At 38.8% G+C, this 22,628-nt stretch overlaps 1 protein-coding gene across 9 annotated transcripts in view; it reads left to right on the top strand.

Moving 5' to 3' along the window:
* Nucleotides 1-22,628, top strand: part of NCOA1 (nuclear receptor coactivator 1) — a 260,763-nt gene that overhangs the window by 87,803 nt on the left and 150,332 nt on the right. For 2 of the 9 annotated variants that reach the window (XM_060027001.1, XM_060027003.1), the window contains exon 3: nt 4,590-4,674. The exons of the other annotated variants lie outside the window; for them this stretch is intronic. The gene's annotated coding sequence lies outside the window, so the exon portion shown is untranslated. The remainder of the gene's footprint in view (nt 1-4,589; nt 4,675-22,628) is intronic. 9 annotated transcript variants of the gene reach the window in all.

Here is a 22,628-nt window from a genome sequence, read left to right as displayed (position 1 = left end):
TTTATTGCATTGGGTAAGCCTTCCAGTACTGTGTTGAATAGTACATGTGATTTCGCACATTATTAACTTGTTCTTAACATACATGAGAATGCATCTGTTACTTTATTCATAGGTATAATGTTTACCATTGGTTTCTGATAGGTTTTAACAAAGTAGGGAAGTTCATTTTCTGTTCTTACCTTGCCAAGAGTTTTTATTTTTGAATTTTGAATTTTATCAATGGGAAAAGGCACATAAATAATCCCTCGGGGAGTTTTCTCTTTGTAGATGATACCACGAAGAGGCAGGAGAGTTGAACATACAGTGGTTGCTAAGAAACAGAAACTGAGGAGACCTTTTGGTCATCTTACAGGGGTGGAGAGACTGTTGGAGTTCAGGGTTACCAAGGCATCTAGAGCTTGAATGACCAAGATGGTGAAGAGAATGTTAGCATAGAGAATTGAACCAAAAGCCTGAACCATGTTTCCACCAGAATTTGTTGCAGGTTAGTAAACTGCACAAGCCAATAGGCAGAAAAGTTGAGCTGAAGGTGACTACTAAGAGGTTGAGAAGCTAAGCAGAATTTTCAGCAGTCTCATGGTACTAAAGAGAGGAGTTCTGATACATATCTGAGGCTTTCAGTTGAGATCTCTAAATAACTATATCCTAACAGTAAGGGTGAACCAGAGAAGGAGACCAGGTCTTTTTTTTTTTTTTTAATTGAAGTATAGTTGATGTATAATGTTACGTCACAGGTGTACAATATAGTGATTCATAATTTTTAAAGGTTATACTCCATTTATAGTTATTATAAAATATTGGCTATATTCCCTGTGTTGTACAATATATCATTGTAGCTTAGTTTATACATAATAGTTGTGCCTCTTAATTCCATACCCCTGTGTTGCCCCTCCCCTTTCCCTCTCCCCACTGGTAACCACTAATCTGTTCTCTATATGTGTGAGTCTGCTTCTTTTTTGTTATATTCACGAGTTTGTTTTATTTTTTAGATTCCATATATAAGTGTTATCATACAGTATTTGTCTTCCTGTGTCTGACTCATTTCACTTAACATAATACCCTCTAAGTTCATCCATGTTGCTGCAAATGGCAAAATTTCATTCTTGTTTATGGCTGAGTAGTATTCCATTGTGTGAGTGTGTGTGTGTGTGTGTGTGTGTGTGTGTGTGTGTGTGTGTACACATATACCACATCTTCTTTATTCATTTATCTCTTAATAGACACTGAGGTTGCTTCCATATCTTGGCTATTGTAAATAATGCTGCTATGAACATTGGGGTGCATGTTGATAAGTCTTAATATGATTGAAAATTGGCTTCAAATTAGCTTAATCTCTGATTGGATTAGCTCCTGTTGCCTACCAGAAACTAAAGAAAATCTTCTATTGAAAAAGATAATATCAGTCACAGCCTCTACAGTTTTTGTTATGCAATACCTGACATTCAATCTCCAGATTCCAGGCATGCCAAGAGTCATGAACAAGAGAAAAACAGATATAGAAACACATGATCAGATGTGGACTTCAGTGCCACTTCCTTCACCCCTCTTTTGTTTTAGACAAGAAATCTATCATTTGATTTGTTTTTCCCCTATAGTTAAAGCATCATTTCTCTCTCGCCGTTTTCATTACATTTTCTTTGTCTTCAGTTTTCAGAAGTTTAACTGTGAACTGTCTTGATATGGATTGCTTTGGGCTTATGCTGTGTAGGATTCACTTAGCTTCTGGAGTCTGTAAGTTTGTGTGTTTTGCCAAGCTTGAGAAGTTACAAGTTTTTGTTTCTTAGAGGACTTTTTCAGTCTTACTCTCTTTCTTCTCTCTTTTTGGGACTCAGATGACATGGAAGATAAATTTTTTTTTTTAAGATTTTAAAAAAATTATTATTTTTAAAAAAATAAATAAATTAATTTTTGGCTGCGTTGGGTCTTCATTGCTGCATGCGGGCTTTCTGTAGTTGTGGTGAGCAAGGGCTGTTCTTCGTTGCGGTGCACAGGCTTCTCATTGCGGTGGCTTCTCTTGTGGAGCACAGGCTTTAGGCGCGTGGGCTCTAGAGCGCAGGCTCAGTAGTTGTGGTGCATGGGCTTAGTTGCTCCACAGCATGTGGGATCTTCCCAGACCAGGGCTTGAACCTGCGTCCCCTGCCTTGGGAGGCGGATTCTTAACCACTGCACCGGGGAAGTCCTGGAAGGTAAGTCTTTTGTTGTAGTCCCACAGGACCCCAAGGCTTTGTTTATTTGTTTTCAGTTTTTTCTCTCTGTTGTTCAGATTGGGTAGTTTCTATTGTTCTGTCTTCCAGTTCAGTGATTCTTCCCTCTTTCCTCTCCATTCTACTGTAGTTCTCATCTGTTGAGTCTTTTGTTTCAGTTTTTATATTTTTTCAGTTCTGAAGTCTTTTCTTTTTGGTGTATTTTTTCTTTGTTGAGACTCCCTATCTTTTTGTTTATTTGTTTCAAGCATGTGCATAACTGCTCTTTGAGACATTTTTATAATGGCCACTTCAAACATTATGTCAGGAGGGGTGCCATCAGGGTTCTAAGCCAGGATCTACCTCTCAATAACTTTATGAATCCGGGCAACCTCTGGGGTTTTTATCTGTAATTTAATCTCTATGTACCTCACTTTTCACATGTGTAAAATGGGATTAATAACAGTAATTAGTGACAGTAACTGCTTCACAGAATTATGGTAAGGGTAGAGTTAATATGTATAATATATTTATAGCATTAGCTAAGCACATAATATATGTTCAGTAGATATTACTTAACACTAAAAAAAAAAAGTCTTCATCAGATAATCTTACCATCTTCCTCATCTTGGTATTGGCTTCTGTGGATTGTCTTTTTTCATTCAGTTTGACATATTTCTTGTTATGATGAGTGTTATGAGAGTTCTTGTTATGATGAGTGATTTTTATTTGATACCTGGACATTTTGGATATTATGTTCTGCGACTCAGGATCTTATTTACACATTCTGATGTAGTTGGCTTCTTCTGGCACTGCTCCAACATGGGAAAGAGGGGAGTGCTCTGTCACATTACTGCCCAGAGGGGATAGAAGTCCAAGTTCCTCACTCTGCCTCTGTTGACTCTCAAGTTGGTGGGAGATTCCTCATTACTGCTTGTCAGGGATGGGAGTTCTGGCCTCCACTGACTTTTCCTTGGCTGGGAAGGCAGGTGTGCCTCAGTGTACACCTGTACTGAGGGGGAGGGGAGGGCCTTTTTACTGTTGGGCAGTGGTGAAAGGCCTGACTCCACTAGGCCTCTTCTGACACCAGCCTACACCAGGAAGGGGGAAGTATACCTTCTTACTGCCAGGTGGACATCTAAGCTTTCCATGTGGTCTTCACTGACACCAAGCGGAAGGAGGTCTCATTGTCACCTGGTAGGGACCAACTCCCAAATGGCCTTCTCTGACACCCCTGTGGTGCGGAGTATGGGGTGCCTTGTCACAGTTTGGCAGAGGTGGAAGTCCAGGCTCTCCACTTGACCTTTGCTGGTGATGCTGGCGCCACAGTTCTGTTTTGTTTTGTTTTATAGTGTTTGTCTGGGTATAACAGCTTTTTGTCTAGATTATTTCTTTCCTGATCTTTTGGCTGGGAGAACAGGAATTTGTTTTGTTTGTTCGGTTTTTTGGAGGGTCTGGGCCTATTGGTATTTCTAGGTTGCCAGCTTCTTCAACTCCAAGTCTAGAATATATAGGGCACAGAAGAAAACCCATAGAACTCACCACCATGTTGTTTTCCTTAGATCTGGTGATTTCTACCTGATCTGCTTTCATTTCTCCACCTTTAGAGTCTTCTTTTTTTTTTTTTTCCCGGTACGCGGGCTTCTCACTGTTGTGGCCTCTCCCGTTGCGGAGCACAGGCTCCGGACGTGCAGGCTCAGCGGCCATGGCTGACGGGCCCAGCCGCTCCGTGCCATGTGGGATCCTCCCGGACTGGGGCACGAACCTGCGTCCCCCGCATCGGCAGGCGGACTCTCAACCACTGCGCCACCAGGGAAGCCCTAGAGTCTTCTTATGTTTGTTATATATGTTGTCCAGGACTTTTAGTTTTACTTAGTGAGAAGAATAGGGAAAAATATAGCTATTCCACCTTCCTGGAAGTGGAAGTCCTCAAGTACTTTAAATTCTTAATTATTTAGTTTTCATTTTAATTAATATTACCTTTTAGTCTGCTTGCCATATGCTTGACTGGGTAGAATTTTATCAGTGTGCCTCACTTATAGGGCTTTAAATTTTTTTTTAAATGAAAGTATGGCTCGCCATCTAGAAGTAGAAGTTTTAGAATTAATCTTTTAGTCTTAATTATTTTGGAGAAAGAGCAATAATTTTCTATATCCCATTTTATTAAAAATATATACATAAAACCTCTAGTTTTTGTTTGCTTCAAGAGAATGTCCCAAGGTAGCTTATGTATTAATTATGAATATCTTAATGAATTTAGAATACTACTTTAAATATATTAAATTTATTTACTGCCACCACCCTCACCCCCACCCCTACTCTCATTTTCTAGAGCGGATTGCATTAATTTCATGTGATTGATCCAAATAGCTATGACTGACTGTAATACTGTTTTCCTGATTTCAGGCTCTCTTTACAACTACGTCAGAGGTTGAATTAATATGCTAAGAAATCATTAAGTACTGTTCTGAGGGGTTTTGAAATAAATGGGGTAAGTTTAATATCCTCTTAAATACTACTTGGATTTTTATAGTGAGTTCCTGATTTCGGCCTGTATGTGCCAGACATGAAGCTGGACGCATCAAGCGGGGAGAATATCTTCACTTTGATTTTGCTGTTTGCTTGTAGTGCTTTTCAGTTTTCTTTTGGATCAGGAGCCCCTTGGAGGGTTTACTTAAAGCTGTAGTTACTTTTCACAAACATTCACAGACGTTCAGAGAGTTCGAGGACCTTCTGAAGTCCCCCAGAGTTCACAGGCCTTGGGTCAACCATCTCCTCTATAGCTTTTGAGACTTTTTTACGTGCTTTGTTGCTCTTTTAAATATCACAACGACCCTGAGAATTAGTGGCTTGTATTCATATTTAACAATGAAGAAACTGCTGCTCAAAGTGGTGTGTGATTTATCTGGTCATGTAGCTGTCAAACATGAGTCTAGAATTGAAGACTTTCCTAAATTGTGACAGTTTCTCAGGGGGGCATCAACATTTTCTAAGGTTCTTGATACTTAGTGTCAAAACAAATACTTTTACCCTTTTTATTTGCCTTTTAATTTTTTTTTTTTTTTTGCGGTATGCGGGCCTCTCACCGTTGTGGCCTCTCCCGTTGCGGAGCACAGGCTCCGGACGGGCAGGCTCAGCGGCAATGGCTCACGGGCCCAACCACTCCGTGGCATGTGGGATCTTCCCGGACCGGGGCACGAACCCGTGTCCCCGGCATCGGCAGGTGGACTCTCAACCACTGCGCCACCAGGGAAGCCCTTGCCTTTTAATTTTACATGTTTTCTTTCTTATGTATAGAAGTTTAGAAGATAAGTATGTATTCAGATTTCTTCTAATTTTTTCTCTTTTCTTTTTTCAGTGTAGAAAAATCCAAAGATTTGACACACTTAAGTGAATGCAGACACACACATATACTTAGACTTTTTTAAATTTTAAAAACATAATGGGAATCTAAAAGAAAAGAAAAGGAATGTCATTTAAGTTGCAATTATTTGACTTCTTTTTGTCATATGTTTATTGGCTGTTGGTCTTCTATCATTTAAAAATTTTTTTAACCATTTTTTAAATTGAAGTATAGTTAATTTACAGTGTTGTGTTAGCTTCAGGTGTACAGCAAAGTGACTCAGTTATATATATATATTCAGTTATATTCAGATGTGTATATATATATATATATATATATATATATATATACACTTTTCCAGATTCTTTTCCACTATAAGTTATTACAAGACATTGAGTATAGTTCCCTGTGCTATACAGTAGGTCCTTATCTATTTTCTATATAGTAGTATATATCTATTAATCCCAAACTTCTAGTTTACCCTCCCCCCCAACCTGCTATACCCTCTAGTAACCGTTTGTTTTGTATGTCTGAGTCTGTTTCTGTTTTGTAAATAAGTTCATTTATATCATTTTTTTAGATTCCACATATAAGTGATATCATATGGTATTTGTCTTTCTCTGTCTGACTTACTTCACTTAGTATGATCTCTAGGTTCATCCATGTTGCTGCAAATGGCATTATTTTGTTCTTTTTTTATGGCTGAGTAGTATTCCATTGTGTATATGTACCACATCTTCTTTTAGTATTCCATTGTATATATGTACCACATCTTCTTTATCCATTCCTCCATTGATGGGCATTTAGGTTTTCTTTCAGGTCTTGGCCATTGTAAACAGTGCTGCAGTGAACATTGGGGTGCATGTATCTTTTTGAATTAGAGTTTTGTCCAGGAGTGGGATTGCAGGATCATATGGTAACTCTATTTTTAGTTTTTTAAGGAACCCCCATACTGTTCTCTATAGTTGCTGCACCAGTTTACATTCCCACCAATAGTGTAGGAGGGTTCCCTTTTCTCCACACCCTCTCCAACATTTGTTATTTGTAGACTTTTTAATGTTTAATGGTGGCCATTCTGACTGGTGTGAGGTGATACCTCATTGTAGTTTTAATTTGCAGTTCTATAATAATTAGCAATATTGAGCTTCTTTTCATACACCTGTTGGCCATCTGCATAAATATTTTTTGTTTAATCTTTCAGAATTTTTATAATTATGTTATGTAGAAATCTAACTTTTTTCTCGTAAATTAGTTAATTCTTTCTGATAGCATTTATTGAATGTTTCTTTTCTTGCCCACTGTTTGAAGTCTACCTTTATCATATATAAGATTCCCATATATACGTGTATTTGTCTGTCTATATAATGTTCTTTTGATCTCTTTTTATGTTTATGCTTTTTTTTATGTTTATGCTATATATTTATACTCTTTTTTTTTACATAAATTTATTTTATTTATTTTTGGTTGCGTTGGGTCTTCGTTGCTGTGTGTGGGCTTTCTCTAGTTGCGGCGAGCGGGGGCTACTCTTTGTTGCGGTGCACGGGCTTCTCATTGCAGTGGCTTCTCTTGTTGCTGAGCATGGGCTCTAGGCACACGGTCTTCAGTAGTTGTGGCACGTGGGCTCTAGAGCACAGCCTCAGTAGTTGTGGCGCACGGGCTTAGTTGCTCCGCGGCCTGTGGGATCTTCGCAGATGAGGTCTCAGACCCGTGTCCCCTGCATTGGCAGGTGGATTCTTAACCACCGTGCCACCAGGGAAGCCCTGTCATACTCTTTTTTTTTTTTTGTGCGGTACGCGGGCCTCTCACTGCTGTGGCCTCTCCCGTTGCAGAGCACAGGCTCCGGACGCGCAGGCCCAGCGGCCATGGCTCACAGGCCCAGCCGCTCCGCGGCATGTGGGATCTTCCCAGACCGGGGCACGAACCCGTGTCCCCTGCATCGGCAGGCGGACTGTCAATCACTGCGCCACCAGGGAAGCCCCCCATACTCTTTTAATGTTATATTATTTAATGTAACTTTGAAATTTTCTCTCACTAGACTTTCAGAAATGTTTGTCTTGCTCTTTTTTTTGGTAGTAATTCTTACAGACTTACTTTAGAATATATTCATCAAGTTAAAACAATAAGGATATGAAGGATTTTGATTAGAATTGCATTGGGTTAAAGATTCATTTGGGGGAAAAAATGATACCTCTTTATTATCTATACTTATGCACCTTGTGGAATTCTCTCTGCCTCTGTACTCTTGGGGACTTTGCTTATGTTCTCTGGCTCCCAGGGGTCTTTTCCTGGCCTTCTCATTAGAAAGCTGAAGTTGCTTTCTCTCAGAGTCTTGGTGCTACCCCCTCCCCCCGCACCTCACTGTTGCACAGTTATACCCCACTGAGGCCCTCCTGGGTTGAAAGGTTAGGGGGAAAAAAAGGAGAAGTGAGGAGTTCCCCCACTCCAATACTCTTCATACAACGATGGCTCCTTTTTCTAGTTCCTTAGGAGGTTGGGGCCAGTTTTCTCTTAGGCTTTTAGGTTTCCTGCCTCAGTAGTATAGCTTTATAACTTGGACTGTCTTCAGAGTGGGTCAGAAGAGAAAGAAAAGAAAAGGAACTGGAAACCTCACCCCCAAACTTATACACTTTCCAGCTTGCAGATGACCCTTTTACTCCAGTGAGAAAGAGGGGCTTTCTCTTGGAGTTTTTGCTATGTGCCTCTGCTGCGTAATTCTGGGACTCTACCCACCCTCATGTTAAAGTGGTAAACAAAGAAAGGGTTTTCAAAATAGAGTAAACTCACTGCCCTATTGCTTATTCTTCAAGTTTTGACTTCCCTCCCCAATGTGCCTGCCATTGTTTATTTTTCAGAGTTCTCAGGTAGTTGCTTTTAGGATTCTCTCCAGAGTTTTTACTAGTTATGCAGATGGCCAACTAGTGGGAGAGATGTAATGGGCTTACCATCTTGGCTGTCACTGAAAGTCACGTTATTTCATTTTGAAAATTATTTTTATTTTCTAAAAATTCTTTTTTGTTGGTTGCTATATTTTATGAACAGAGTTTTTTTATTTTATGGATATATTGGCCTCTTTTTTTAAAAAATAAATTTATTTATTTTTGGCTGCGTTGGGTCTTCATTGCTGCACGTGGGCTTTCTCTAGTTGCAGTGATTGGGGGCTACTCTTCATTGCGGTGTGTGGGCTTCTCATTGCGGTGGCTTCTCTTGTTGCGGAGCACAGGCTCTAGACACGCGGGCTTCAGTAGTTGTGGCACGCGGGCTCAGTAGTTCTGGCTTGCAGGCTCTAGAGCGTAGGCTCGGTAGTTGTGGCGCATGGGCATAGTTGCTCTGCGGCATGTGGGATCTTCCCGGACCAGGGCTCGAACCCATGTCTCCTGCATTGGCAGGTGGATTCTTAACCACTGTGCCACCAGGGAAGCCCCTATATTGACCTCTTGAATCTCTCTGAAGATACAAATATAAGCTAAACATCTTATTTCTTTTTTTTTGCTTTACTCTCTCTTCTGTGGGTCATGGTGCCTGCGCTTTTTCACCTTAGTGCCTCTCTTAGTTTTCATTAAGTAGCTGGTGATTCTTGGCTTTTCTTCTTTATAGAATTTTTAAATGAATGTCTAAATCAGTGGTTGCCCAACTTGAATACATGTAACAATTCCTTGGGGACCCAGTTTAAATGCAGATTCCTAGCTTCACTCACAAAAAAATCTGATTCAGTATGTCTGGGGTGCACCAGTATGATTCAGTATGCACTTAAACAGTTTAAATGATTCTGATGCTGGTAACATCTTGGTAACTGGTGTAATTTGGTACAGGTCAGTGTTCGCCTTTACAAAGCATTGTCTTCCACTGAATATCATTGCTGACCACAGGACTCTGCCAGTTGGTTTCCTACTTGCTGTGGTAAATGGGATGTGGATTCCTCCCCACCCCACCCCTTTTCTTTGCATTTGCAAAGACCAGGCTAACAAGCTTGTCCCTGTCCCTCCTTCAACTTCTGCTATAGGGAAGGAATTTATCTGCAGGGAGAGTTCTGATTAGTTCTGAGTTATCTTCCCTCGATCACAGTCTATCAAGATTGTCCTTAACCTGCTATTATCTTCAACTCAAAGTTCACACTATAAGCCCTCTGACAGAGACTTTAAACCCACAGTAAGTGCTGTGGCCAGCATTTACTCTTTATCATCAGAGTTGTACTGGTCATCTTCGGTGATTTTTCACTCATTTGTTCTGTGGCCTGGCATGAGGTGTTTAAGAAGGAGAAGAGATAGACGCTCAGTCTGCCATCTTGAACTGGAAGTCCATCGTTACTCTTAAAGCGATGTTGATTTCTATTACGCCAAGAAGTTTTTCTTTTGAATACTCACATAAAATAAACATCATAAAATCTGTAGCAGGATCACAGCTTACTCATACTCACTTAGGTGTGCAAAGAAAATATAGCTTCTTTATTTTTCTATAAGTCATCTCTTCCTTTTGATGAACTCTGGGAACTGGGTAACTGGAGGAAGAGTACCAGTCTTACTCCAAGCTGGTAAACTAAGTCTTATGTAGTAATTTAAATTGATCTCTTTGGATATTTCAGTCTCTGTTTGGATACTAGTCATTCAAGTATCATCTCTTCTCTCATGCCTTCCCACAATGGAATCCAGACTTATGGGTGCTTGTGTGACCTTGTAATCATGGAAGGATACCAGAACCCTCAATCCATGTGCTATCTTCTCTGTTTCTCACTGGTCTCTCCTTTAAAGTAACTGGTCAGGCTATTCCCTGGAATTGTGACTACTGTGGTGCTTTTGTCCTTGGGTATTCTTCAGATATCTGAAGCTGAAGTTTACAACTGATGTTACTTGAGATCTGTTTTCTTGGTTCCCAGGATGTATTGCCATCTTCCCAGGTGTCACAGGTAACCTGATGTCTGGCTAGGGATTCCCATTGACTCGCTAGCCAGGTGGTCTCTTTTCCAGGCCTCTGCTATGGAGCTACTTTGCCCCTATGACAATGACCTCTTCTGGCAAACTCAACATCCAGCATCTTAAGTTACCTTTCCTGAACTACTTTACAGCACCCAGGAATTTCCCAGAGCCTTCCATGGCACAGGGGAGAAAAGGGAGACCCCAGAGCCGATCTCACACCTTCCTCAATCTGATTGTGCTTCTGTGCCTATGCTTTGATGTGGCTCTCTCCAGCTTGTGCTAGATGTGCATGAGGGGAGGTAAAAGTTTGGTTGGGGGGCAGGGCAGTTGGGGCCGTGCAGGATGTTACTGGAAGGCAGTGACTTCGCACTTTCTCAACAGGAAGCAGAGCAAAATCCATTCTAACTCCCAGATTTCCCCACTCCTTCAAACATTCCTTTCCTTTTGCAACCTCCAGCTGGAGAGGGTAATGGGAGTACTGGGCTGATCACTTGCTTCTCCTGTCTCTGTTCTACTTCTTTATCCCACAGTCCTTTGGCCAGAATCAGGAATTTGAGGCTTTAATTTACAGTCTCTAGGTTTTATCCTCCTTCTACCCTAGGTAGTAGGCATTATGTTCTAGCTGTCATGAGCAGAAGGGATATCTGCTCTACAAAGTGGAAGAAACTGTACTCTGAGTCTTTCAGGCTTGGTCAGAAAATATTAGTGTTAAAAAAATTTTCCTTCTTTGGGAAAACCAGACTTTTAAGACAATCTTGCTGCAAAATCTTTTCTTTAATTCAGAAGGTGAGCATTAAATATTTCTCTTTTATATTTAAACTTCTCCAAGGAAATGGATGCTACTCATAGAATAGTAGGGAAGTAAGTAGAAGGAAATGCAAATGGGAAAAGCATATCAACAACTGCTTTCATAATCATTAGGATATATCTACCCTCATTACTCTTCTTTTTCAAAATTTCCTTGTTTTTTCTTACAGATTTACTCTTATTTTTTTTACTTTTTATTTACTCTTTTACTCTTTTCTTATATGATTATGTTTCTAAAACACACTTTGGTTTTTATTTGACTTGTAATAAGCCTATAACTTTCAGATCACTTTTTATCTTTTTTTTTTTCCAACATCTTTATTGGAGTGTAATTTCTCTACAATGATACATTAGCTTCTGCTGTATAACAAAGTGAATCAGCCATACGTATACACATATCCCCATATTCCCTCCTTCTTGTGTCTCCTTCCCACCCTCCCAATCCCACCCCTCTAGGGGGACACAAAGCACCGAGCTGATCTCCCTGTGCTATGTGGCTGCTTCCCACCAGCCATCCATTCTGCATTTGGTAGTGTATATATGTCCATGCCACTCTCTCACCTCGTCCCAGCCTACACCTGCCCCTCCCCGTGTCCTCAAGTCCACTCTCCGTGTTTGCGTCTTTATTCCTGTCCTGCCCCTAGGTTCTTCAGAACCATTTTTTTTTTTTTTTTAGATTCCATATATATGTGTTAGCATATGGTTTTTTTTTTTAAACATCTTTATTGGAGTATAATTGCTTTACAATAGTGTGTTAGTTTCTGCTTTATAACAAAGTGAATCAGCTATACATATACATATATCCCCATATTGCCTCCCTCTTGCGTCTCCCTGCCACCCTCCCTATCCCACCCCTCCAGGTGGTCACAAAGCACCAAGCTGATCTTCCTGTGCTATGCGGCTGCTTCCCACTAACTATCTGTTTTACATTTGGTAGTATATATTAGTCCATGCCACTCTCTCACGTCGTCCCAGCTTACCCTTCCCTCTTCCCGTGTCCTCAAGTCCATTCTCTACATCTGCATCTGTATTCTGGTCCTGCCCCTAGGTTCTTCATAACCATTTTTTGTTTTTTTTTTTTTTTAGATTCCATATATACGTGTTAGCATATGGTATTTGTTTTTCTCTTTCTGACTTACTTTGTATGACAGACGCTAGGTACATCAACCTCACTCACTCAAACAAACTCAATTTTGTTTCTTTTATGGCTGAGTAATATTCCATTGTATATATGTGCCACATCTTCTTTATCCATTCATCTGTCGATGGACACTTACGTTGCTTCCATGTCCTGGCTATTGTAAATAGAGCAGCAATGAACACTGTGGTACATGACTCTTTGAATTATGGTTTTCTCAGGGTATATGCCCAGTAGTGGGATTGCTGGGTTGTATGGTAGTTCTATTTTTAGTTTTCTAAGGAACCTCCATACTGTTCTCCCTAGTGGCTGTATCAATTTACATTCCCACCAACAGTGCAAGAGGGTTCCCATTTCTCCACACCCTCTCCAGCATTTATTGTTTGTAGACTTTTTGATGATGGCCGTTCTGATTGGTGTGAGATGATAATTTCATTGTGGTTTTGATTTGCATTTCTCTAATGATTAGTGATGTTGAACATCCTTTCATGTGTTTGTTGGCAATCTGTATATCTTCTTTGGAGAAATGTCTATTTAGGCCTTCTGCCCATTTTTGGATTGGGTTGAGTTTTTTCTGATATTGAACTGCATGAGCTGCTTGTATATTTTGGAAATTAGTCCTTTGTCAGTTGCTTCATTTGCAAATATTTTCTCCCATTCTGAGGGTTGTCTTTTCGTCTTGTTTATGGTTTCCTTTGCTGTGCAAGAGCTTTTAAGTTCATTAGGTCCCATTTGTTTATTTTTGTTTTTATTTCCCTTTCTCTAGGAGATGGGCCAAAAAGGACCTTGCTGTGATTTATGTCAAAGAGTGTTCTGCCTATGTTTTCCTCTAAGAGTTTTATAGTTTCTGGCCTTACATTTAGGTCTTTAATCCATTTTGAGTTTATTTTTGTGTGTGGTGTTGTGGAGTGTTCTAATTTCATTCTTTTACATGGAGCTGTCCAGTTTTCCCAGCACCACTTACTGAAGAGGCTGTCTTTTCTTCATTGTATATTCTTGCCTCCTTTATCGAAGATAAGGTGACCATATGTGCATGGGTTTATCTCTGGGCTTTCTATCCTCTTCCATTGATCTATATTTCTGTTTTTGTGCTAGTACCATACTGTCTTGATTACTGTAGCTTTGTAGTATAGTTTTTCATTTTCAAGATGGCTTTGGCTATTCGGGGTCGTTTGTGTTTCAATACAAATTGTGAAATGTTTTGTTCTAGTTCTGTGAAAAATGCCATTGGAAATTTGATAGGGATTGCATTGAATCTGTTGTTTGCTTTGGGTAGTATAGTCATTTTCACAATATTGATTCTTCCAATCCGAGAACATGGTATATCTCTGCATCTGTTTGTATCATCTAAAATTTCTTTCATCAGTGTCTTATAGTTTTCTGCATACAGATCTTTTGTCTCCTTAGGCATGTTTATTCCTAGGTATTTTATTCTTTTTGTTGCAGTGGTAAATGGGAGTGTTTCCTTAATTTCTCTTTCTGATCTTTCGTTTTTAGTGTATAGGAATGAAGAGATTTCTGTGCATTAATTTTGTATCCTGCTACTTTATCAAATTCATTGATTCACTCTAGTAGTTTTCTGGTAGCATCTTTAGGATTCTCTATGTATAGTATCATGTCATCTGCAAACAGCAACAGTTTTACTTCTTCTTTTCCAATTTGGATTCCTTTTTTTTTCTTTTTTTGTCTCTGATTGCTGTGGCTAAAACTTCCAAAACTATGTTGAATAATAGTGGGCAGCATTGTCATGTTCCTGATCTTAGAGGAAATGCTTTCAGTTTTTCACCATTGAGAACGATGTTGGCTGTGGTTTTGTCATATATGGCCTTTATTACGTTGAGGTAAGTACCCTCTATGCCTAGATTCTGGAGGGTTTTTATCATAAATGGATGTTGAATTTTGTCAAAAGCTTTTTCTGCATCTATTGAGATGATCATATGGCTTTTCTCCTTCAATTTGTTAATATGTTTATAACATTGATTGATTTGCATGTATTGAAGAATCCTTGCATTCCTGGGATAAACCCCACTTGATCATGGTGTATGATCCTTTTAATGTGCTGTTGGATTCTGTTTGCTGGTATTTTTGTTGAGGATTTTTGCATCTGTGTTCATCAATGATTTTGACTGTAGTTTTCTTTTTTTTGTGACATCTTTGTCTGGTTTTGGTATCAGGGTGATGGTGGCCTCATAGAATGAGTTGGGGAGTGTTCCTCCCTCTTCTATGTTTTGGAAGAGTTTGAGAAGGTTAGGTATTAGCTCTTCTCTAAATGTTTGATAGATTTCGCCTGTGAAGCCATCTGGTCCTGGGCTTTTGTTTGTTGGAAGATTTTTAATCACAGTTTCAATTTCGGTGCTTGTGATTGGTCTGTTTATATCTTCTATTTCTTCCTGGTTCAGTCTTGGAAGGTTGTGCTTTTCTAAGAATTGGTCCATTTCTTCCTTGTTGTTCATTTTATTGGCATATAGCTGCTTGTAGTAATCTCTCATGATCCTTTGTATTTCTGCAGTGTCAGTTGTTACTTCTCCTTTTTCATTTCTAATTCTATTGATTTGAGTCTTCTCCCTTTTTTACTTGATGAGTCTGGCTAATGGTTTATTAATTTTGTTTATCTTCTCAAAGAACCAGGTTTTAGTTTTATTGACCTTTGTTATCGTTTCCCTCATTTCTTTTTCATTTATTTCTGATCTGATCTTTATGATTTCTTTCCTTCTGCTAACTTTGGGGGTTTTTTGTTCTTCTTTCTCTAATTGTCTTAGGTGTAAGGTTAGGTTGTTTATTTGAGATGTTTCTTGTTTCTTGAGGTAGGATTGTATTGCTATAAACTTCCCTCTTAGAACTGCTTTTGCTCCATCTCATAGGTTTTGGGTCATCGTGTTTTCATTGTCATTTGTTTCTAGGTATTTTTTGATTCCTCTTTGACTTCTTCAGTGATCTCTTGGTTGTTTAGTAACATTGTTTAGCCTCCATGTGTTTGTATTTTTTACAGATTTTTTTCCTGTAATTGATATCTAGTCTCATCGCATTGTGGTTGGAAAAGATAGTTGATATGATTTCAGTGTTCTTAAATTTACCAAGGCTCGATTTGTGACCCAAGATGCGATCTATCCTTGAGATTGTTTCATGAGCAGTTGAGAAGAAAGTGTATTCTGTTGTTTTTGGATGGAATGTCCTGTAAATATCAGTTAAGTCCATCTTGTTTAATGTATCATTTAAAGCTTCTGTGTCCTCATTTATTTTCATTTTGGATGATCTGTCCATTGCTGAAAGTGGGGTGTTAAAGTTCCCTACTATTATTGTGTTACTGTTGATTTCCCCTTTTATGGCTGTTAGCATTTGCTTTATGTATTGAGGTGCTCCAGTGTTGGGTGCATATATATTTACAATTGTTATATCTTCTTGGATTAATCCCTTGATCTTTATGTAGTGTCCTTCTTTGTCTCTTGTAATAGTCTTTATTTTAAAGTTTATTTTGTCTCATATGAGAATTGCTACTCCAGCTTTCTTTTGATTTCCACTTGCATGGAAATGGAATATCTTATTCCATCCCCTCACTTTCAGTCAGTATGTGTCCCTAGGTCTGAAGCGGGTCTGTTGTTGACAGCATATATAATGGGTCTTGTTGTTGTATCCATTCAGCCAGTCTGTGTCTTTTGGTTGGAGCATTTAATCCATTTACATTTAAGGTAATTATCAATATGTATGTTCCTATTACCATTTTCTTAATTGTTTGGGGTTTGTTTTTGTAGGTCTTCTCCTTCTCTTATGTTTCCTGCCTAGAGAACTTCCTTTAGCATTTGTTGTACACTTTGTATCTTAATAATTTCCCAAATAGGAAAATAGTCTGTGTCTCTATTTTCCATATCTTTAAAAAACATTTATCATAAATTGATACAGCCACTATGGAGAACAGTATGGAGGTTCCTTAAAAAACTAAAAATAGAACTACCATACGACCCAGCAATCCCAGTGCTGGGCATATACCCTGAGAAAGCCAGAATTCCAAACCAGTAATGTACCACAATGTTCATTGCAGCACTATTTACAATAGACAGGACATGAAGCAACTTAAGTGTCCATCGACAGATGAATGGATAAAAAAGATGTGGCACATAGATACAATGGAATATTACTCAGCCATAAAAGAAACGAAATTGAGTTATTTGTAGTGAGGTGGATGGACCTAGAGTTTGTCATACAGAGTGAAGTAAGTCAGAAGGAGGAAAACAAATACCATATGCTAACACATATATATGGAATCTAAAAAAAAAAAAAAAGTTCTGAAGAACCTCGTGGCAGGACAGGAATAAAGATGCAGACATGGAGAATGGACTTGAGGACACGGGGAGGGGAGGGGTGGGCTGGGACGAGGTGAGAGAGTAGCGTGGACACATATACACTACCAAATGTAAAATAGCTAGTGGGAAGCAGCTGCATAGCACAGGGAGATCAGCTCGGTACTTTGAGACCTCCTAGAGAGGTGGGATAGGGATGGTGGGAGGGAGATGCAAGAGAGAGGGGATATGGGGATATGTGTATACGTATGGCCGATTCACTTTGTTATACAGCAGAAGCTAACACACCATTGTAGAGCAATTATACTCCAATAAAGATGTTGGGGGAAAAATACAGTTATCAATAAGGTTTTGTAAAATTTCGAAACATGGCTTTAAAATATAGGGCCCCTATTCTTTTTTACATGATTTTTTTCCTTTTTGATTGTGTGTGTGTGTGTTTGTGTGTGTGTGTGTGTGTGTGTGTGTGTGTAAGAGAGCAAAATCCAGTTTGCAGCTCAGTTCCTTCTGCTTTGTGGCTTTTTCCTGTGTGTTCCCATTGTACTTTGTCTTTTCTAGAATTCCTCATATTTGTGTTTACGCAGGTGGATCAGGTCAAGGCCAGGCACTCAGGTATTGCTTGTCTTTTTTGCCTTAGTTCCTAACAGATTCCTGCTCATAATAGGCATGGGGGAATAAGCAATTTCTATACTTCTTCCCTGATTTATTTTTCTCCATAGTACTTACCATATTCTAACATACTATATTATTAACTTATTTGTTTTATTTATCATGTATCTCCTCCCACTAAATTATAAGTGCCACCATGGCAGGGATTTTAAACTATTTTGCTTACTATTATATTTCTAACACCTAGAAGAATACCTGGCACAAAGTTGACCAGTGATTATTGTGGAACGATTAATTAATGAATTGTTCAAATTTAGATAATTGCCTAAATTATACCATACGATCTGTAAAATATGATAGGTATAAATGCTGGAATGGAAAAAAATTTAAGTAATCATAAAACTGTAGAGTTTAGGGACTTCCCTGGTAGTGCAATGGTTAAGAATCCACCTGCCAATGCAGGGGACATGGGTTTGAGCCCTGGCCTGGGAAGATCCCACATGCCATGGAGCAACTAAGCCCATGCACCACAACTACTGAGCCTGCGCTCTAGAGCTCGTGTGCTACAACTACTGAAGCCCCCACACCTGGGGCCCGTGCTCTGCAACAACAGAAGCCACTGCTATGAGAAGTCCGCGCACGGCAATGAAGAGCAGCCCCTGCTTGCCGCAACTAAAGAAAGCCGGCGCGCAGCAACGAAGACCCAACACAGCCATAAATAAATAGATAGATAGATAGATAAAGTAAATTTATATTAAAAAAATAATAAAACTGTAGAGTTTAAAAGCCAGGAAGACCTTAGTAACATGTAATTCTGTTCCATTTTGGGAAATGACCAAGAGGTGAAATGACATGATTTAAGCATGAAGTCAGTTAATTGTAGAGATAGAACAAGAATTTAGAACTCAGGTAAAATTTAATAATTAATAGTGGTGTTAGGATATGTGGGAGGCAAGATGTGTGATTGTGGGTAAGAAAAAGAACAGGATCTGGAATCAAGTAGATATAGGTAAGTGACCAGCCTCCCCTCCCATGCATCAGTTTCCTCCTCTGCAAATCAGGAATAATTCTACCTTTCTTATACATTGTTCTGGGACATGTATGAGACAAAGCATATTAACTTAAGAATGTACCCTGCCAGGCATTTAATGAAGGCTCAGTAAAGGTGGCTCCCATTATTCCTATTTGGAATATTTTGCTTGATATCCCAGTAAATACCATTTAGGTTTTTTTCCCTCGTAGCATGTTAACAGAATTTGCAATTGTGTATTTAATGTCTGTTCTCCATTAGATTGTAAGCTCCATACAGGCATGAGTTGTGTCTCTTTTCCTTATTGTGCTGTATCCAATGTCTTATACAGTGCCGGAAACATGATAGGCCCTGTGTAAGTATGAATTATTTAATTAACTTGAGAAGGTTGCTAAGGAGTTTGAAAAGAGGAACATTTGATGAAAACCTTTATGACTAACAAAGGTTGAGAAGAATTAGGTGGGCAGCTTTATGTTAAAACCATAGGTACCTTCTTAGGATCAGAATCATATACTTCTACGGAACCTTGTGCTTTTAATTTGTTTTTCCCAAGTAAACTGCTCTGCTGGAAAGCAAATTGACAGACTTCCTGGCAAGAATATTCGTTAAGTTTATAAGATACTGTTCATTGCAAATGACTAAATTAGCTTTTGGTGACCACTCTTGGATAAGATAAAATGATCCATTGAGGTACTAGACCTGTGGGGCTGAGAGATCAAGCACCTCGATAACAGTCTTGAGGCCCTTGCCCAGCCATCAGCCTATCTATCTCTTGTTACTTTACCTAGTTTCATTTGATGAAAATCAAGAAAATTGTTTTTCTCCTCAAATTGCTATTCCCTCCTACTTTTTCTGTACTGTTTTGAAGCAGTAACCATAGTTACTAGTAGAAGCTCCTTGGAGCTTTAAAAACATCACAGCTGGAGGTAGAGTGATCTAGATAAAAGCATAAGAAAAAAAGCTTACTGTCGTTTTTTTTTTTCCTCCTGTTGGAACTGAGTTCTTTCATTAGGAAGCACTTAGCATAAAGTGGAATGTTCTTTATTCCCACTAGAGTAGACAATATTTTCATTTAAATTAACAGTAGGTTAGCACCTGGCTCCTTTTTAGAGTCAGGAAAGGGAGGTAATGCTACTGCTCACCTGTCCTCCACCTGAATCTACCCTCTCTCTATCCTCTTCTTTCTCTTCTCTATTTCTTTACACCTTCCCGGGGCCAACAGTGAGTAATACTGACATTTGGGGCCCAGATGGATAAGGTTGGAAGTTGCACCTTTGGATTAATGTGGCTTGGAGCGGGGGAGGCAGGGAGGAATGAAGGAGCACTAAAATCTTGACACAGTGTACCAGGAACATATTTGCCAGGACCAAGAAGAATCAAGGGCCATCTCTTGTCAGAGGGCCAGAATGAGTGATTTCTAGAAGTAAGTTTGGGATGGCACTGTTGAGAAGAGAAAGGAAAAGTATATTTATTAAGCATCTAGTATGTATTGAATACCTGCATTGGTACATTCTACTGTATCACGTTCTCTTTTATTCTAGGCTGTGAAAGTACTCTGAAAATTTTAAAATACCTGGTTTATACCATCTTGTTTCTTGGTGTGATCTATACTGGGATTGGCAAACTACAGCCTATGGGCCAAATCCTGCCCACAGTCTGGTTTTTTGTAAATAAAGTTTTATTAGACCATAGCCACCATGCTCATTCATTTATGTATAGTCTGTGACTGCTTTTGCACTTTGAAGGCAGAATTGAGTAGTTGCTACGGAGACTGGATAGCCTGTAAAACCTGAAATATTTACTGTCTGGCTCTTTACAGAAAAGTTTGCCAATCCCTGATATAGATGGACTGGATCAGTTCATCTTGGACCAGGTATGGGAATGGTTATATTTGGAGTAAAGCATACTCTTAGGTTGTACTCCTTGTGGATATTAGAATAGTGGCATCATGAAAGGAGGGTGCTGGGGATTTGGATAAAAGTGGTAGGCTTTCTGGGCCTTTTTCAGTCATAAGTCCAAACCTAAATTGTGAAAGGAAACTTTAAATGTAAACTTTGTATTTTTTCCACATTTCTTTGCCATTTTCTAATCCTACATACATAACTGTGACTGTAGTCTCAAATGGACTTAACTCTAATTCTGTTACTCATTCATAGACTTCCATAAATGTAGACTTAACGTATTTTAATTGGAAATGACCTTGGAAATCATCTGCTCCAATATCCTTATTTTACTAATAGCAAAAACTGAGATCCTAAGAAGTTGTCCTATACCTGATGTCACAAAAGCAGGTTAGTGGCGAATCCTGCTGTCAGGCATAGAGGCATTTACTTATGAAGTCTACCCTGTAAGGTCTCGCCCAGTATGTCTGCAGCTCTGAGTAGGACTTCTTAGAAATCTAAAGAAACAACTGAAGAGGAGAGAAGCATTAAATCTAGATTCTAATTTAACTCTGCTACTGATTATCTTTGTGATTTTTAGTAAGTGTACCATTCTTTGATAAACAGAGGTGAGAATCTAGAAGATAAATTAAGCGCATAAGGATGACTGTAGACTAAATTCCAGATATTTGCTTCATTTCCTGGTAAATGTGCAGTTATTCAAGTAAACACAGTGGTATATTCACAATCCCCGAGTAATCTGTAAGTGAAACACTGGAGAATCCAGAATCCGTGTTGCTTTAAGTGGGGTATATAAATGTGTGTAAATGTTTTTCTTTTGTGAATTGTACAAACTGTAATTTATAATAAAAAGATCCAATTTATGACTTCATGAGCTAATGAGAAAGACTTCCTTAAGAAAATTAAATTAAAATTAAATATTGTTTAACTAAAAATACAAAAAAGGAATACACGAGAAATTGTGGACATTTTACTTTTATATTCCTGATTAGGGGTATTGCCATCACAATTGGAGCAGAGTCATTATTTTCCTTAAATTTAGTACTGCAAAGGCCTCTCCCTTTATTGCATCAGGAAATAATCATAGAATCTCTTCTTGCTAGTTCCCCAGGGACCCATTTTAGACAAGAGGAATCCTAACGGCAGCCTGTACAAAAAAATCTACACATTGGAACCTCTATTGTGAGAGCAGATATTAGTATCCGTTTGGCTTATTCTGTAGATGATTTGTAAAACCTTAACACCAGTATTAGTTGCATGTATTTAATTAATCTCTACAGAATTGTATAGTTGTTTCTTCTTTCCCTCTGTGATAAGTCAGGCCCCTCTACTTTCTTTGCTTTTACATTGGAAAACTTAACATTTTTTTTCTTAGCAATATAAAATAATGAGCAAATTTATGTTGTAGCTTAATAGTCTTAACTCATCTTAATTATAAATTAAGATGCGATGAGACTGTGTTCAACTCTTAAAATACATGATTGCTATTTAATCTTTCAGAAATTTAAGCCATTTTAGCAAGTAAATATTTTGTATTTAGCTTATATTTTTATTGAAGGCCTATATCCAAATGGATTGTCCAAAAAAAGAATATCAAAAGGAACACGTTTGTTTAAATGAGGAATTCTAAGTAAATATTTTTATTACAGTTGGTTCATTAGAATTGAGATTGACATACAATCATAATGGTTTCGGGTATCACTTATCTGGAACTCTGATTTACCAGCATAGTTTAATTATCTAAGCTAGTAGTTTTCAGTTCTTCAAAACCATGTTTCTCTTTGGTAGTCATAAAAGTAATCAATTCCTCTTTACTATTATTTGAAATTTAAAATAAATTTAATTTGTTTTGGGCTTCCCTGGTGGCACAGTGGTTGGGAGGCCGCCTGCCGGTGCAGGGGACATGGGTTCGTGCCCCGGTCCGGGAGGATCCCACATGCCGCCGAGCGGCTGGGCCCGTGAGCCATGGCCGCTGAGCCTGTGCATCTGGAGCCTGTGCTCTGCAACGGGAGAGGCCACAACGGTGAGAGGCCCGCGTACCGCAAAAAAAAAAAAAAAAAAAAAAAAAAAAAATTAATTTGTTTTAAAAAAATCAAAAGATTTAGGTACAAAGTACTGCTTTGTTTTCAAACTCATTAACATGTCCCCAATTTATTGAATTCTGTTTAAACTTACAGAAATTTCTGAGTTCCATGGACCACTTCAGAGGGTCATTAAACTTTCCTGGCACTATATACAAAATTTTGTACACGTGAAAATTCTTTTGAGGTGAAGTGTCTAGCTTTTATTGAAGTCTCAAAGCTGTCCATCACCCAAACAAGGTTCAAAACCCTTTTTATAAGGCTTCTGAAGCTTCTTGCCTTCTGAAGGGATAATGAAGGTAAATCTGCTTTGCTTTCTAAAGAATCTTGA

This window comes from Delphinus delphis, chromosome 12 (genome assembly GCF_949987515.2).
Source record: "Delphinus delphis chromosome 12, mDelDel1.2, whole genome shotgun sequence".
NCBI classification, from domain to species: domain Eukaryota; kingdom Metazoa; phylum Chordata; class Mammalia; order Artiodactyla; family Delphinidae; genus Delphinus; species Delphinus delphis.
The sequence above is the reverse complement of the archived record's forward strand: the minus strand, read 5'-3'. Positions and strand labels throughout refer to the sequence as shown.